Source organism: Protopterus annectens, chromosome 3.part0 (genome assembly GCF_019279795.1).
Source record: "Protopterus annectens isolate FY-2018-M chromosome 3.part0, PAN1.0, whole genome shotgun sequence".
Classification (NCBI taxonomy): domain Eukaryota; kingdom Metazoa; phylum Chordata; order Ceratodontiformes; family Protopteridae; genus Protopterus; species Protopterus annectens.
In genome coordinates this window covers 1,981,755,052-1,981,772,543 of record NC_056731.1, presented here as the reverse complement: position 1 = coordinate 1,981,772,543, position 17,492 = coordinate 1,981,755,052, and positions in this window count along the sequence as shown.

Genomic DNA, 17,492 nt, shown 5'->3' with positions numbered 1-17,492 from the left:
ATTTGGCTGTGTGCTGGTGGAACAGGCCTCATGATGGAAGTCTCTTTGTCACTGTCACGCTCTTCCACACACCTATGTATGTGTACTTTTGGCTTATTATAGTGTGTTGTCCTTGGATATATGTGTGTATTCCTATCCAATGTGTGTGAAAAGCATGACTGGTGCACACTGAGGAGTGTATGCACTAACATCTGCAACTGTCAGATATGTAAGACCCACTGTTGTTGGCAAACATGGGCTTCATTTGTTTAAGTGTGTGAGCATGCCAAGTATGCCCGTCTGTATTGCATGTGTGCATCCATTCCAGGTAGTTTGTACTCCAATGCATACGTTTGTGCAAACTGTTTCTGCAGGATATCTGTAGATCAGTTAGCCATATGGGGTCAAACTGTGCAAGGGATAGTGTGTACTGTAGGTCATTGTGTCTGTGCTGCTTCTGCTACATGGTACTGGTGTTAGCAGAGATATTCAGACATGTGTACTGTTATACACTGTGATGTTTTATGTCCTCAAATACTGTCAGGTGGACATTTTTTCTCACAGTGATGTCCTGGGGAATACAGGGTGAATGCAGCTGTGTCCAGTATTGTGGTCAAACGCCTACATAGTCATGGCAAGTTATGCCATTCTGGAGGGGGTGCTGCAGAAACTTGCTGCTGGATCTGTGTATCCAGTTCAACATCTTGGTACAGTGATGGCAGAGGATCCCATACTTGTAAATCCATCAACGTGACAGTATGGTCTTATCTTGCTGTGGCAATAACTCACAGCTGTACAGATTCACACAGGTTACCCAGAGGCAGGGGTCATATATCAGGACATTACCCCTATTGTGGTGTACAGGAAGGTTTGTAGCCACCCATTTTTGTGTTTGAACCCAGGGATAGTATGTGCACATGGCTGTGTGTTGGACTTTGCACATTCCATGCTGCCCATGCTTCCACCCCCTCTATTATTATATCTTCTTCCATACATTATGCATACATTCTCTGATACTTTTGTTATAGTTATCACCTCTTCACAGCTGTGTTTTGGTGTTGGTCCACAGCTCATGCAGTGGGACATGGTGGACAGGTTACTGTGATTTGTCCACATGGCCTTGCATATGGCTTATTTGGAGTGTGTTATTTTATTTGGGTGTCCATGACATAACATACATTGGTAGTATGGGTGAGACGCAGGCCTTTGGCAGAAGCCTGCAGGCCATTTGGTGGTGATGCAGGCCAGCTGTAGAAGGCCGTTGCATTCTGTCAGTCCTACAGTCTCAGACTGCCATACAGTATATTCCCCTGGGGTGACAGGGTAGGTGTGCTACGTGTTCATGCCAATACTTTCTATCAGTGTTGATCAGGTGGTGTGGATGCTGGCAGGGTGCTGCTTACAGCTAGGGACAAACCTGCATGGGACACCTGCAGTGCACTGCATGCTGTATTCTTTCATTATTGTCATACACAGGTGGAGGTCATATTGTACCCATTCCCAACACCAGGGATACGACTAGAGAGGTACGTGTGAGTGGTGTTTGGGTGAGCTGGGTGCATGTGTGCTATGGACACTACTTGCATCTGACTCACATATATGCATGGGGCATTCCAGTTATGCTGGCTTGTGCAGGGACATCAGCTGTTTCCCAATACATCAGTCCTATCACCTTTATGATCTGCAAGTGTTCAGCCAGATGGCATCGGTATTCCCTACTACAAGCCCAGATAATGTGAGGCATACCTGTATGTACAATTCCAAGGGTGTGTCCATTTCATGGTTACACATTATTTACTGTATGTCTGGGGTACTTTTCCCTGTGTACTACTTGTATATCTAACACAACAGTCATGCCATGTCCATCTTTCAGATGGTAACACATATTACCTCCATACATTTACAAGCGCTTACTACTAGCATGTGTTATACTGGGGAGCATTGTCTTTGGCACTGCAGCTGTGAGGACTTCGCCCTGTCATCAGTAGTAGTGGGCAATGGCCACCAGGTCAAACCTCAACATGCATACATATTGACCACTTTCACACAATATGAAACACACACCAACCTAACACATGCATACCTGCATATCGTACAAATGCTACAATCCATCCTACTACCTTCGCCACCTCAGGTCATCTGTGCTCCACTTGTATTATGCCTACACATATATGTTACTACATGTCTACCTCAGATTGGAGGGGGGGCACACCTGACTGTTACTACATTTCTACTTAGGATTGGGGGGCACACCTGACTGTTTCTAAATTTCTACATAGGATTGGGGGGACACCTCTCTGTTTTTACATTTCTACACAGGATTGGGGGAGGAGGCACACCTGACTATTTCTACATTTCTACATAGGATTTGGAGGGGGGACATCTGATTGTTTCTATATTTCTACATAGGATTGCGGGGGCACACCTGACTTTTACTACATTTCTACTTAGGATTGGGAGGCAACTGACTGTTACAATGTGTCTACATCAGATTGGGGGGGACACACCAGACTGTTACTATAGTTCTACATAGGACTGTGGGTAGGGAACACCTGACTGTTTCTACATTTCTACACAGGATTTGGGGGTGGCACACCTGACACTTTTACACATTTGCTATGACTATACTGGTATGTCAGGTACTCCATTTCATTCTGTATTCTAACCTATCATGCTGACTAGAGGCATATCATTGTACTACAGCTCTTAGGTTTGATTGACTTACATATCAGTTTCTGACTTCCTAACCTTCATAACTAACATCCTACTGCCTGACCTGCTGTAGTCTGTCTGTGTAGGCCTGGGGGGGGGGGGGTACCCAGAGCCATCATTCAAAGATCTTAGCACGACCTTTGTTTGCATTCGTCTACACCTGTCCTGCTGGTTGAGACGTTTGTTGGGTATGTGAACCTCCCTGACTGGCATGTGTGTGTCATATGGACACACATGTGGCTCAACACATTTTCTGCAGTGGGTTTTGTCACCATGTGTAGTATTGGCTACTATGGTGACACCAGTGTTTGTTACAGATCTCATGGTGCCACTATAGGTGTCTACTCTCTGCTGGCATCCCATTCAGCCACCCAATTCTCTATTCCCTTGCATGTTCACATCCATACCATAGATACAAGTAACAACACATACTACTCTATTCGGCAATTGGTAAGGAGAATGACTTACCTTGTGGGTATGCCAGTAGTGAGGATGGTGCTGGAGGGCTGTCTATGTCAGATGCAAATAGTACACTCCCTATACATGGTTGAGCACAGGTAGTGTCATGTTTGGTATACAGCTCAGCAAGCTCCTGCCTGGTGCCCTGCAGAGTTCTACAGCAGCAGAGAGACAAAAGAGAGACGTTGGACTGATTATCATTTTTCTGCATTTTCTTGCTGCCTTTAGCTAATTCCACCTAAAATGCTGATTTTCTAGAGTTTCTATGATTTAAAAAGCTTTTTTCAGCTACCTATTGTACTTATTTTACTGCCTGCATTTTAACAAAGTCATTTTTGTGTTTAAATTACCTGATTAACTGTTGTAGGCTACACACTCAAGTGTGATAGCCATTTCTGTGCATTTAAAGTGTTTTTTTTATTGTATCTGCTTTATTTTCTGAAAAAAATCAAACCCCCCCCCCCCCAAAAAAAAAATACTTGTTTTCCGACCTTTCTAAACTAGTATGGTCCAGTTTTCTGATTAGTGCTGAATTCTGGGATGTGATACTAGTTTCTGAGTTGCCCATACCTTACTTGGATAGAAGGAAGTTTCTCTGTTCACCTGTAAGAGAGGGGAGCTTTGAGCAACCTAGAGGAAAGCCTTCTAGCTTATCAGTGAGAGTGGTAAGCACTAGGTAGCCTATCCTCCATGGGAAACGTGAGTTTTGGCCCAGAAATTGTAGTTTATTTGGCCATTTGGGCAGTTTTCCAACTGTTTGAACTTGCTGGCTTAAAAGCCTACATTTGTACTTGTTCACTGCCTTTCCTGTAACTAGTCTAGTCCAGGTACAAATTTGCTGTATCCAGGACTCTTTGTAAGCTTCTGAGCCCCCCAAGCCTTTCTGTGTTGGAGGGAAGCCTTCTAGCTTATCAGTGGGAGTGGTAAGATTTAGGTAGCCTATCTACCACAAGAGGAGTGGTTCCTGGCCCAGAAATTGTAGCTATTGGCCGTTTGGGCAGTTTTTTCCCATCTCTTTCAATGTTCTGGTTTAAAAGCTGCACTTGCGCTTGTTTCCCACCTTTCCTGTAACTAGTCTAGCCCAGATACAGAGCTGCTGTATCCAGGACTGTTGGCAAGCTTCTGAGCCCTGCAAGCCTTTCTGTGTTGGAAGAAAGCCTTCTAGCTTATCAGTGGGAGTGGTAAGCACTAGGTAGCCTGTCTACCATGAGAAGAGAGGTTCTTGGCCCAGAAATTGTAGTTTATTGACGATTTGGACAGTTTGTCCGTCTCTTTAAACTTTCTGGTTTAAAAGACCACATCTGCACTTGTTTCCCATCTTTCCTGTAACTAACCTACTGGGTAGCACTAGAAAGCCTTAAACAGGCAAGCCTTCTAGCTTAGAAGAGAGACTTAGGAGTGATTAAGTATCAGTTTTCTGCACTTTCTTGCTGTACTTAACTGTTTTCCGCCTAAACGCAGATTTTCCAGTGTTTATTGTGATTTAAAAGCTTGTTTTTTTTCATACATTGTACCTATTTGACTGCCTGCACTTTTAAAAAGTTGTTTTTTGTTTAAATAATTTAACTGTTGTAGGCTGCACACTAAAGTGCGATAGCCTTTTTTGATCATTTGTAGTCGTTTAAACCTTATCTTTTCAAAAAAAAACAAAAAAAAATTCCTTGTTTCCTGCCTTTCTAAGCTAGTATAGTCCAGTTTTCAGGCTAGTGCTGAATTCAGGGCTTTGATACTAGTTTCTGAGTTGCCCATACCTTACTTGGATAGAAGGAAGTTTCTCTGTTCACCTGTGAATGAGGGGAGCTTTGAGCAACCTATCTGTCCCTAGAGGAATGGTTCCAGCCCAGAAGTTAGTAGTTTATTGGCCATTTTGGGCTAATTTCTATCTCTTTCATTTCCCTACTATAAAAACTGTGTTTGCATGGTTTTGCCCACCGGGCAGTGCTGGTTAGCTATGGTTACATTATTCCCGGCTCCAATAAGCCTCCTCTCCAGTTTTTCCCTTGAAATTAGTCTAACTCTCAACCTAAGCACTCAAAAAGCATCTTACAGCCCAGCACTTGCTCAGACCTAATAGCAAGCACTAATATACCCTGACACTAATTGCCCAGCAGGGCAAGGCTCTTTATTCACCCCTCACCAACCAAGTGACAAAGCAGCTCACCCTACTATTCAGGCATGACCAAAGGACAACTTCAGGTGCACTCTCCAGTCCAGCTGGTAAATCTGGGTATCCTGAGGCAATGTTACAACTGCCTCATGTACACAGACAACCCTCTCCTCCCACCACAGAACACTAACATATGCGAGAGATGCAATTATACAGCCAAACTGGAAGCTAAGCTGTCTCCACCCAAGACTGGAACAGACAGTGAAGAGGAGAAGGTTAACACTTGCACCACACCCCCAGCCGCACACAGACCTACTAAAACAGCACTGCAAAAAATACACATAAATACACAAAATCATACTCGGAGGCTCTAAATAAAAACCTGAAAAAGCATCAGAAACCTCCAAAGCAAACACCCAAACAATCTGCACTTCCCATCACAAACCAGACAATACATAAAACACAAAATCAGTGTGCTGCACAATCACAGCCCTTAAGGCGAAATAACATACTTAACACATTAGTAATAGGTGACTCTATAGTCAGGCACACTGATGTCCCACTCATTAGGCTGGACAAGCAGAAGATTACTGTTAGCTGCCTGTCAGGAGCCAGAATATGCCACATAACACAAGCACTCAGGTCACTCCAGAACAAGTATGAATATGACTCTGACATTGTTCATATTGGTGTGAATGACCTGAGACGTACCTCCCTGGACTACATGAAAAGAGATATGGAAGAGCTCTCTGATCATGCAGCCCAGGCTGATATGACCTTGACCCTGAGTAGCATCCTGCCCTCACCAAGAATGATACCTCAGTATAAAGAAAAAAATGATCAATTTCAACAATTGGCTAAGCTTCTGGTGTCATTCAAAGAGGATCCAGTGTCTGTCAGCCTGGGACAACATGCTCGACAAGCCACATTGCTTCGTAAGAGATGGCTTGCACCTGTCACCCCTAGGCTTTTGAATACTGGCCAAGACTCTTGCTGCCCCCATAGTGCCTTTTTTAGGCAAGGCTCAAAAGTCAAACCCACCTCTGTAAACAGCACAATTAACAAAAAAATGAAGGTTATGCCAGTCAATGCCAGGAGTTTAAATTTCAAAATGCACGTACTCGAAGCACTCCTCAGTATGGAGAATGTCGACATCTGTGCAGTAACTGACACCTGGTTCAAGGCTCCAGAGAGCACCCCAGCACTACCGGGCTACAACTCATACCACACGTTTCGGCCACAAAACACGGACTGAAACACAAAAGGAGGGGGTGTATCCATATTCATCAAGGTTACCTACACCTCCAGGTTAGTGGCGCAGCATGATACCTCTGAGATCATCTATGTGCAACTAACATCGGGAAAATCTGCAATGCAAATTTTTGCCTGTTACAGATCACCCTCCATGACCCAGGACCACCACTCCACCTTTCTGGAGACACTGGAAAACATGAAGGTCCTATCGAACACCCTGATATTGGGCGATTTCAATTACCCTACCATTTACAGGGAAAACTACTCGAGTACAAATTCCCAGGCCCAGCGCTTCCTGGAATTCATCAACTCAAATGCCCTGGATCAGCTGGTAAACTCCCCTACCAGAGGTGAAAACATATTGGAACTGGTCATCACCAACATAGGCGACAGGTGTTCCACACCAGAGGTCAACCCGTCACTGGTTAGATCAGACCATAAACTAATCACTCTGGATGTCCACACCCCACCATCACCCCTAACTAAGGAAACCACAGTAAAAAACTTTTCTAAAGCAAACTTCACCTTACTTAAGACAGAGGTGATAAGTTTCACAGCCCCCACACTAAAGGATAATGCTGCCCAAGATGCAGAAACCTTTACAAATGCACTCTATGAGCACCTACAAGGATGCATGGATTGTACAATCCCTAACAAAACCAAGACTCACTCTTCTAAGAGAATGAAACTAGTTTGGTGGACCCCTGCAATAAACAGGCTATACAATAAAAGGAGGAAACTAGTTCAGAAAAAAGCAAATCCCAAGAAGGAAAGACATCCTTGATCAGTGTCAGTAAGAAACTAAGGTCCCTCATGAAATCATCGAAGGCTAACTTCAAAAGAAAAATAGCCAAGAATTCAAAAGATAATTACAAAGCCTTCTTTGGCTATGTTAAGAATCTAAGTGGCAACTCACAGATATGCACTGAACTAGTGCAAAATAGCACAAAATATACTGAACCTACTGATATTGCCAACATCCTGGCAGATAGATTCAGTGCAAACTTCAGCCCCCTCTCACCTCCAAAAGGGTCCACAACAATACCGGAAAGTGTAGAGTCCCAAAAAATCACAGATGCACAGGTGAAAAAAGCCCTTTCAAAAGCCAAAAACACAGTGTCAATGGGATGAGATGGTGTCCCAAACTGTGTCTTGCATGAACTACCCCCCCACCTAAACACACTGTTTAACCTCAGCCTCTCCACAGGCTACATGCCCATAGAATGATGCACAGCAACGGTTATTCCACTCCACAAAGGAGGGGCCACAACTGACCCTGGTAACTATCGCCCCACAAGCCTGACTAGCCTGGTCTGCAAGACTATGGAGTGCATCATCATGGAACTCATTAACAAAGACTTTGGGAACCTCCAAACATTTGACCCAACCCAGTTCAGCTTTAAAGGCAGATCGTGCCTACTAAACCTGGTTGACTTCTTCGAGACAGTCACCAAGGCCAAAGATGCGGAAAGGTGGTTCACACAGCCTATCTTGACCTCTCCAATGCTTTCAACACCATTCCCCACATTACATTATTATTATTACAATATTACAGAAAAACTCACCAGCCTGAACATAAACCCCTATGTCATGAGATGGGTTGCCAACTGGCTTACAGACAGAACTCACACGGTAAGAATAGCGGGCTCCAGGTCCGACTCTAAACAAGTCACAAGTGGTGTCCCACAAGGCTTGGTCCTGGGACTCTTACTGTTCAGCATATACTTCTCAGAAGTACAGGCAAACACAGGAGGACTATGGCTAACCATATTCGCCGATGACTGCAAACTGGAAGCCATAACTGACTCTCCGGCTGACACAGGCATTCTCCAAAAGGGCCTTACTGAGATGGACACCTGGTGTCAAAGTCATTGCCTCAAGCTAAATGCCAAAAAATGCATAATCATTTGGAAAAAACAAAACACCCACAAATTACCACATAGGTGGCAGCCCCCTTAATACAGAAGAGGCAATAAGAGCTCTGGTGAGCCAGGTAGATAGTAATCTCTCATTTGACAATCATATTGCCAAAGTAGTTAGGAAATCCTTCTATGTGGCCTATCTAATTACTAAAGGGTTCGCATCTAGAAATAAAGAGGTTATAGTGCCCCTCTACTCATCACTCATTAGACCCATCATAGAGTACAATGCCCCATTTGGGATGTATCTCACAAGACACTTCCAACAGCTGGAAAGATCACAAAAGTACCTCACCAAGAGGATTACTGGTCTGAAACATATGTCCTATGCAGCCCGAATGAAAAAACTCCGGCTGTACTCAGTGGCATATCGCTTACTCAGAGGTGATCTCTGCCTGACTTACAAAGCCATGTCTGACTCAGAATTGATGGACATGCTCCATCTAAAGAAATCCAAGTCACTGTGAGCCACGCGCTCTAGTGAGCTAAACCTCACCACAACAATAAATAGAACATGCTGGAGGGATAGATTCCTGTCACAGAGACTCCTCATGCTTTGGAACAAAATTCCAAATTACATCAGGCAGAGCCCCTTACTAACACTCTTCAATAGAAACCTTGACGAGTGGATGGGTAACAGAAAATACACCCCTGGGATCACTTCATTGACTCTGCTTGACAGAGGATCAGTTAATTAATGAATGGGGTGGCGAAAGCCGACACACTCTGGCTAGGTTAATGAATGCCCTTGGGCAGATAACCTAGTACCTACCTATGAACCTATGGACCTATATTGTACTTATTTTACTGCTTGCACTTTAACAAAGTCGTTTTTGTGTTTACATTACCTGTTTAACTGTTGTAGGCTACACACTCAAGTGTGATAGCCATTTCTGTGCATTTGAATTGTTTTTTTTTATTATTGTATCTGCTTTATTTTCTGAAAAAAAAAAATACTTGTTTTCCCACCTTCCTAAGCTAGTATAGTCCAGTTTTCAGGTTAGTGCTGAATTCAGTGCTGTGTTACAAGTTTCTGTGTTTGCCCATACCTTACTTGGATAGAAGGAAGTTTCTCTGTTCACTGTGAGAGAGGGAGCTTTGAGCAGCCTATCTGTCCCTGGAGGAGTGATTTCAGCCCAGAAATTAGTAGTCTCTTGGCCATTTTGGTCTAATTTCTATCTCTTTCATTTCCCTGCTATAAAACCCACATTTGCAAGGTTTTTGTGCTAGTATACAGCTCAGCAAGCTCCTGCCTGGTGCTCTACAGAGTTCTACAGCAGCAGAGAGACAAAATAGAGACTTTGGAGTGATAAAGTATCATTTTTCTGCATTTTCTTGCTGCATTTAGCTAACTCCACCTAAACCGCCAAGTTTCTAGAGTATCTGTGATTTAAAAAGCTTGTTTCAGCTGCATATTGTACTTATTTTACTGCCTGCACTTTAACAAAGTCATTTTTGTGTTTAAATTACCTGTTTAACTGTTGTAGGCTACACACTCAAGTGTGATAGCCATTTCTGTGCATTTAAAGTGTTTTTTTATTGTATCTGCTTTATTTTCTCAAAACAAACAAAAAAACAAAAAAAAATGTTTTCCCACCTATCTAAGCTAGTATAGTCCAGTTTTTAGGTTGGTGCTGAATATTCAGGGCTGTGTTACAAGTTTCTGTGTTCGCCCATACCTTACTTGGATTGAAGGAAGTTTCTCTGTTCACTGTGAGAGAGGGAGCTTTGAGCAGCCTATCTGTCCCTGGAGGAGTGGTTTCAGCCCAGAAATTAGTAGTCTTTTGGCCATTTTGGGCTAATTTCTATCTGTTTTATTTCCCTACTATAAAACCCGCATTTGTGTGGTTTTGTGCGCTGGGCAGTGCTGGTTAGCTAGGGTATAACTTTTCCTGGCTCCACAAAGTCTGCTCTTCAATTTTTCCCTTGGAACTAGACAAACTTTCAACTTAAGCACTCAAACCATTCACTTCTCATACTGGCACTTGCTCAAAACTCATAGCAAGCACTAATAAACCTTAGCACTAGACCCCCCAATACTGTAGAGAAGGACAAGGCTCTCTATTCGACCTTACCAGCTAATCAGTAAAACAGTTCACTGTACCTATCCAGGCATGTCCAAAGGGCAGTTTCAGGTGTACTCTCTGCTCCAAATGGTGAATCTGGGCATTTTGAGGCAATGTTACAATTGCCTCATGTACACAGACAAATCTCTCCTCCTTCCACCAAACACTAATATATGCGAGAGATGCAATTATACAGCCAAACTGGAGGCTAAGCTCTCTCAACCCAAGATTGGACCAGGCAGTCAAGAGGAGAAGGGAATTACTTGCATCGCACCACCAGTCTCACATAGACCTATGAAACCAGCACCGTCAAAAAACACACATAAATACACGAACACATACTTGGAGGCTCTAAATAAAAATCTGCAGAAGCAATAGAGACCTCCAAAGCAGACATCTAAGCAATCTCCACCCCCCAGCACAAACCATGAAATACATACTTCACAAAATCAATGTGCCACACAATCACAGCCCTTAAGGCAAAATAACATACCCAGCACACTAGTAATAGGTGACTCTATAGTCAGGCACACTGACGTCTCACACACTAGGCTGAACAAGGAGAAGGTTACTGTTAGCTGCCTGTCATGTGCCAGGAACCACCATATAACACAAACACTCAGGTGACTCCAGAACAAGTACAATATGACTCTGTCATTGTCCATGTTGGTGTGAATGACCTGAGCCGTACCTCCCTGGACTACATAAAAAGAGACATGGAGGAGCTCTCTGATCACGTAGCCCAGGCCGGTATGACCCTGTATAGCATTCTGCCCTCACCAAGAATGATACCACAGTATAGAGAAAAAGTTATCAATTTCAACAATTGGATAAGCTTCTGGTATCATTCAAAGGGAATCCAGTGTCTGTCAGCTTGGGATGACATGCTCGACAAGCCACGCTGCTTCACTAGAGATGGCTTGCACCTGTCACCCTTAGGCTTTCGAATACTGGCCAAGGCTCTTGCCACCCCCATAGTGCCTTTTTTAGGCAAAGCTCAAAAAACAAACCCACTGCTGTAAATAGCTCAAGTAACAAAAAAACTGAGGGTAATGCTACTCAATGCCAGAAGTCTAAACCTCAAAATGCACGCACCCGAGGCACTCCTCAGTATGGAGAAAATCGATATATGTGCAGTAACAGAAACCTGGTTTAAGGCTCCAGAGAGCACCCCAGCACTGCCAGGCTACAACTCATACCATACATTTCGGCCAGAAAACCCGGACCGAAATACAAAAGGTGAGGGAGTATCCATATTCATCAAGGATACCCACAACTCCAGGTTAGAGGCACAGCACGATGCTTCAGAGATCATCCACGTGCAAATAACAATAGGCAAAACTGCTATTCAAACTATAGCTTGCTACAGATCACCCACCATGTCCCAGGACCCCCACTCCGCATTCCTGGAAACACTGGGAAACATAAAGGTCCTACCAAACACCCTGTTATTGGGTGATTTCAATTACCCAAACATTAACTGGGAGAACTACTCAAGTACAAACTCCCTTGCCTAACATTTCCTAGAATTTCTAAACTCAAACACCCTGGATCAACTGGTCAACACCCCCACCAGAGGTGACAACATATTGGACCTGGTCATCACCAACATGGGCAACTGGTGTTCAACACTGGAGGTCAACCCCTCGCTGGTTAGATCTAACCATAAACTAATCACTCTGGATAACCACATTCCACCACCACTGACGGTCAAAAAACCACCGTGAAAAACTTTTCAAAAGCAAACTTCATGTTACTTAAGACCGGGGTGGGAAGTTTCAAAGCCACCATGCTAAAGGATAACACTGCCCAAGCTGCAAAATCCTTTACTAATGCACTCTACAGGCACCTACAAGAATGCATTGATCATGCTATCCTAAACAAAACCAAGACTCACTCCTCCAAGAAAAGGAAACCAGTCTGGTGGACCCTTGCCATAAACAAGCTATACAATAGAAGGAGGAAACTAGTGCAGAAAAGAGTAAAATCCCAAGAAGGGAAGACATTCCTGATCAGTATCAGCAAGAAACTACATTCCCTCATAAAATTATCCAAGGCTAGCTTCGAAAGAAAAATTGCCATGGACACCAAAGATAACCACAAGGCATTCTTTAGCTATGTCAAGAATCTAAGTGGTAATTCTCAGATCTGCTCAGAGTTAGTGCAGAATGGCACAAAATACACTGAACCAACTGATATAGCCATAATCCTGGCAGACAGGTTCAGTGCAAACTTCACCCCCCTATCACCCCCAAAGGGCCCATTACTATACCAGAAGAAGGTAGTGCCCCGGAAATCACAGACACAAAGGTTAAAATAGCCCTCTCCAAAGCCAAAACCACAGCATCGATGGGACAGGACGGTGTCCCAGGCTGCATCCTAAATGAGCTGAAAGATGGACTAACTCCTCACCTAAACACACTGTTTAAACTTAGCCTCACCACAGGCTACATGCCTACAGAGTGGCGCACAGCAACGGTTATTCCACTCTGCAAAGGTGGAGCCACAACAGACTCTAGGAACTATCACCCTATAAGCCTGACAAGCTTGGTTTGCAAAGCTATGGAGCACATCATCATGGATCTCATTAACAGAGACATTGGAAACCTCCAAACACTGGACCCTACCCAGCTCGGCTTTGTTAAGGGCAGGTCATGCCTCCTAAACCTGGTGGACTTCTTTGAGACAGTTACCAAGGCTATAGACAAGGGAAAGGTGATCCACACAGCCTACCTAGACCTTGCAAATGCCTTTGACACCATTCCCCACTCAGGTATTATAGACAAGCTCACCAGCCTGAACATAAACCCCTACATCATGAGATGGGTTGCCAACTGGCTCATGGACAGAACCCACATGGTAAGAGTTGTGAGAGCTAGGTCTGACTCAAAACCGGTTACAAGTGGTATTCCCCAGGGCTAAGTCCTAGGACCCCTCCTGTTCGGCATATACTTCTCAGAGGTACAGGCAAGTACAGGAGGACTATGGCTGACCAACTTTGCAGACAACTGCAAACTAGGGGCTATAATTGACTCTCCAGCTGACACAGACATCCTCCAAAAGGGTTTCACTGAGACAGATAACTGGTGTCAAAACCATGGCCTCAAGCTAAATGCCAAAAAGTGCATAGTCATCCCCTTTGGAAAAAAACAAAGTACCCACAAACTACCACATAGGTTATAGCCCCCTAAATAAAGAAGATGTAATAAAGGATCTGGGAGCCCAAGTAGATAGTAACCTCTCCTTTGAAAATCACATTGCCAAAGTGGTTAGAAAATCCTTCTATGTGGCCCACCTAATCACAAAAGGGTTTGCATCCAGATAAAAAGAGGTCATTGGGCCCCTCTATGCATCACTCATCAGACCCATCATAGAGTACAATGCCCCATTTAGAATGTACCTTACAAGACACCTGCAACAACAAGTATCTCACCAAGAGGATCACTGGCCGCAAGCAGATGCACTATGCAGCTCGACTGAAGAAACTCCAGCTGTACTTGGTTGCATACCGCCTACTCAGAGGTGATCTCTGCCTGACATACAAGGCCATGTCCAACTGAGAATTGATGGACATGCTCCACCTAAATAAAACCATATCCCCTCGAGCCACATGCTCCAGGGATCTAAACCTCACCACAACAATAAATAGGAAATGCTGGAGGGATAGATTCCTGTCCCAGAGACTTCCCATGCTCTGGAACAAGATTCCAATCTACATTAGGCAGAGCTCCTCACTAACCATCTTCAAGAGAAACCTTGATGAGTGGATGGGAAACAGAAAGCTTACCCCAGGGATCACTTCAATGGCTCTCCTGGACAGAGGCACAGGGAACTAATCTAAGGGGGTGGCGAAAGCCAACACATTCTGGCTAGGCTTATAAATGCCTTCGGGCAGATAGCCTAGTACCTACCTATGAACCTATGAACCTATCCCTTTTACTGTATGTGCAAGTCTGACAGTGGTGTCATTCCCTGGGTCCCTCCTGTGTCTGTGTATGTGCTATGCATAGCCTCTTTGCCAAGGCCAGAGTGTACTGGGCACGCGTCATTCTGCCTACTGAGGCAGGCACAGGTTGTTCCTCCTCTGAGTCACTCTGTGCCTGTCCAGGCCTTGGCAATGGTGAGGGGCTGTATGGCCCTCCCCATGCTGTTCCTGCTGAAGCTGTTTCTGCAGGATCATATTTATTGCGTAGCATGGCACATACAATGACAATTTGAGTACATGTAGCTGTGGAGTACTGCAAGGCTCCACCCAATGTGTCCAGGCACCAGAATGGTGACTTGAGCATCCCAAACACATGCTCTATTACAACTCTGGTCTGTACATGTGCCTCATTATGGAGTTCTTGCTCGGGTGTGTGTGCATTTCTGATGGGTGTCATCAGCCATGGCTCCAGTGCGTAACCAGTATCCCCACTAGGTGACCGTAAGGGATGTCCCCACTAGCAAATCTCTGGTACAGCTGTGTCAGATGCCAGATGTGGGAATCCTGGTAGCTTCCAGGACAGGCAGCACACACATTCATTATTATGCACTGGGCATCGCACATGACCTGGCAGTTGATGGAGGGGAAGCCTTTGTGGTTCATGTACACTGTACCACGCTCACCGGGTAGTGCTGCTTTGATGCATATGTGTGTGCAGTCTAGAGCACCCACTACCTCAATGTATTCTACTATTTGGTGGAAGAGATGCATATTGCTGGTCAATGCCTCACGGGTGTTGGGGAAATATACGTGCTCACCGGCATGTTCTGACATGGCATCCAGGAACTGGTGGAGTACCATGGATGCTGATGCTTGTGAGATCCCTAAGGTATCCCCAGTTGGCATTTGGAAGGTACCTGCAGCTAGTATTCTTAGGCCTACACATACCTTGGTATCCAGTAGGATGGTTTTCCCTCTGTTAGTTTTGTGTGTGAGGCGTGGCCAGCACAGCTCAATAATTTGCTGTAGGAGGTCCTTGTCCACCCTATAGTGCTCCACTATCTCCAGATCATGTAGCCCATGGCAGGTTACCCTAGGTCTGTACACTCTTTTCTGTCTCCTCACTGTGGATTGATCAACAGCAGTCTCATCCTCACCACCCTCAGCCTCTTCCACATGTTGATGTATGATAGCTATTGCAGCCCCTATCATTTTGTTGTTTTTGTTTGTTAAAATTTCCCCGCTTGTATACACTGGTGGTATAGAGTATGTGGGAAAAAAACAGAGGAAAAGATGTTTGCATAGTTTACAGTAGTGTTCTGGGCTAGGCAGGTCTGCTGCCTGTGTAATTGGCCGATTCTGATACATTTAACCTGCCAGCTATGCTAGTTCTTCTAGATTACCTTCCTACTGCTGTTTTCCCTTCCCTTTGCCTTCCTGTTTAAGCCCAGGGGCACGCCACGCAAACAAAGTGCTCAAATGTGCACAGAGCTACTATTCCCTGGTTTACTTTTTTTATGTTTAAAACCCGGTGCACGGTGCGTACACCCACTTAGGCAATGTAAAGAGTGCTAGGCAGCCTCAGACACACCCCCTTGCTTAGCTCTGCTAAGCTAAGGGCAAACCAAGCCACAGGCCTCCAATCCACTTACAGTATGTCTGACACACCCTCTATGATGTCAGCTAACTCCTAGGCTTGCACCAAGCTATTCCTACTCTTACATTGTTGGGTGCTGACTAGCATGCAGGGGAAATCTGGGATTTAGTATCATTCCCCTCATTTGCATAGGATTGCCTGCTGATGCATAGTTACAGGTCCCACACTGAGCCTCGTCACTTAGCAACCACTATTCACTGGCCATGTTGTCTTCTGCCTGTCACTGAGTATAATGGCAAAATATTTTGGTTAGAATGCTTATTTTCGTTTTGTTTTTTGTTTTTTTTGCCCAAACCCATTTGCACGCCACTGCCCTACACTTAAACAGCCGAGATTATTAAAAAATAAATAAAAGTTAATTTGTTTTACTTTTGCAACTGTTTTCCATGCCAATGGCCATATATTAAGCCGTTGGCATGCTTTCTACATAATATCCACCTTTTATTTGGAGCTGTAATGGCTCCATTTTGGAGTTTGCAGAAATGTAATCAGTTACTAACCAAGTACATTTCTGCAGATTACACTAGTCCTGCATGGCCAGCTTCCAGCTTCCTGGATCACAAATTCACCTAATTTGCATGGATTTCACCTGCAAATGGGGTAATTTGCATACAGGAGCTGAGCCCTGCAGGACTAGTGCAGGAGTACTCGTGCACATCCCTACAGCTTATTCCTGGATCGCACATTAGACATATTGCCTACTGGAGCTCCTGCACTAGTCCTGCACACCGTGCAGGGCTTACTGAATCCAGGCGATTTATCTCTTTTATAAATTTACTGAATTACTTGTTAATAAATCTCTCATTATTTTAACTATAGTTCAATTAGTACAAGTTTACATGTTTTTAGGTAAATATCCCTTTAAGAAGCTGAAAATTTCAGACATCTCATTCTGAGTGCTTACATCATCTCTTGGCTGTTTGCTTTCATTTTTGAGCATTTACATGGTGACAAAGGAGTTTTCAGCTTCTAGAGTGACTGATAATGAAAATAAACCACCCTAGGAACAAGAAAACAAGTTTTTCAGCTTGTGACTTTGGTGGGAAGCAGAGGAACAAATATGTAAGCAATTTAAAAACTTTTAAACATGTTCCAAGCTTGTGGTGTGTATAAGAACTTTCCCTCCCTCTAAGTGACTGTTTGTAAGCCCAAACAAGTCCCTGTACATTTATAAAACAAAGTTTACATCTATCAGAAATGAGTTTTATTATAACTGTAGTAAATCTTATTAACTAGAGAAGTATAAATGAAAGTCCTTATCATGTTAAGTGTGCATCACCCATTAAAGCATTTTAAGCCATGAAGGATTCACAGAGAAACTTCTGAGACAGAAGTATATAACTTTATCATAAAGCTTAGAACATCTTGAGAAATCTATGTTAATTCTGTAGACAGAAGTACATTTAACTTTGAA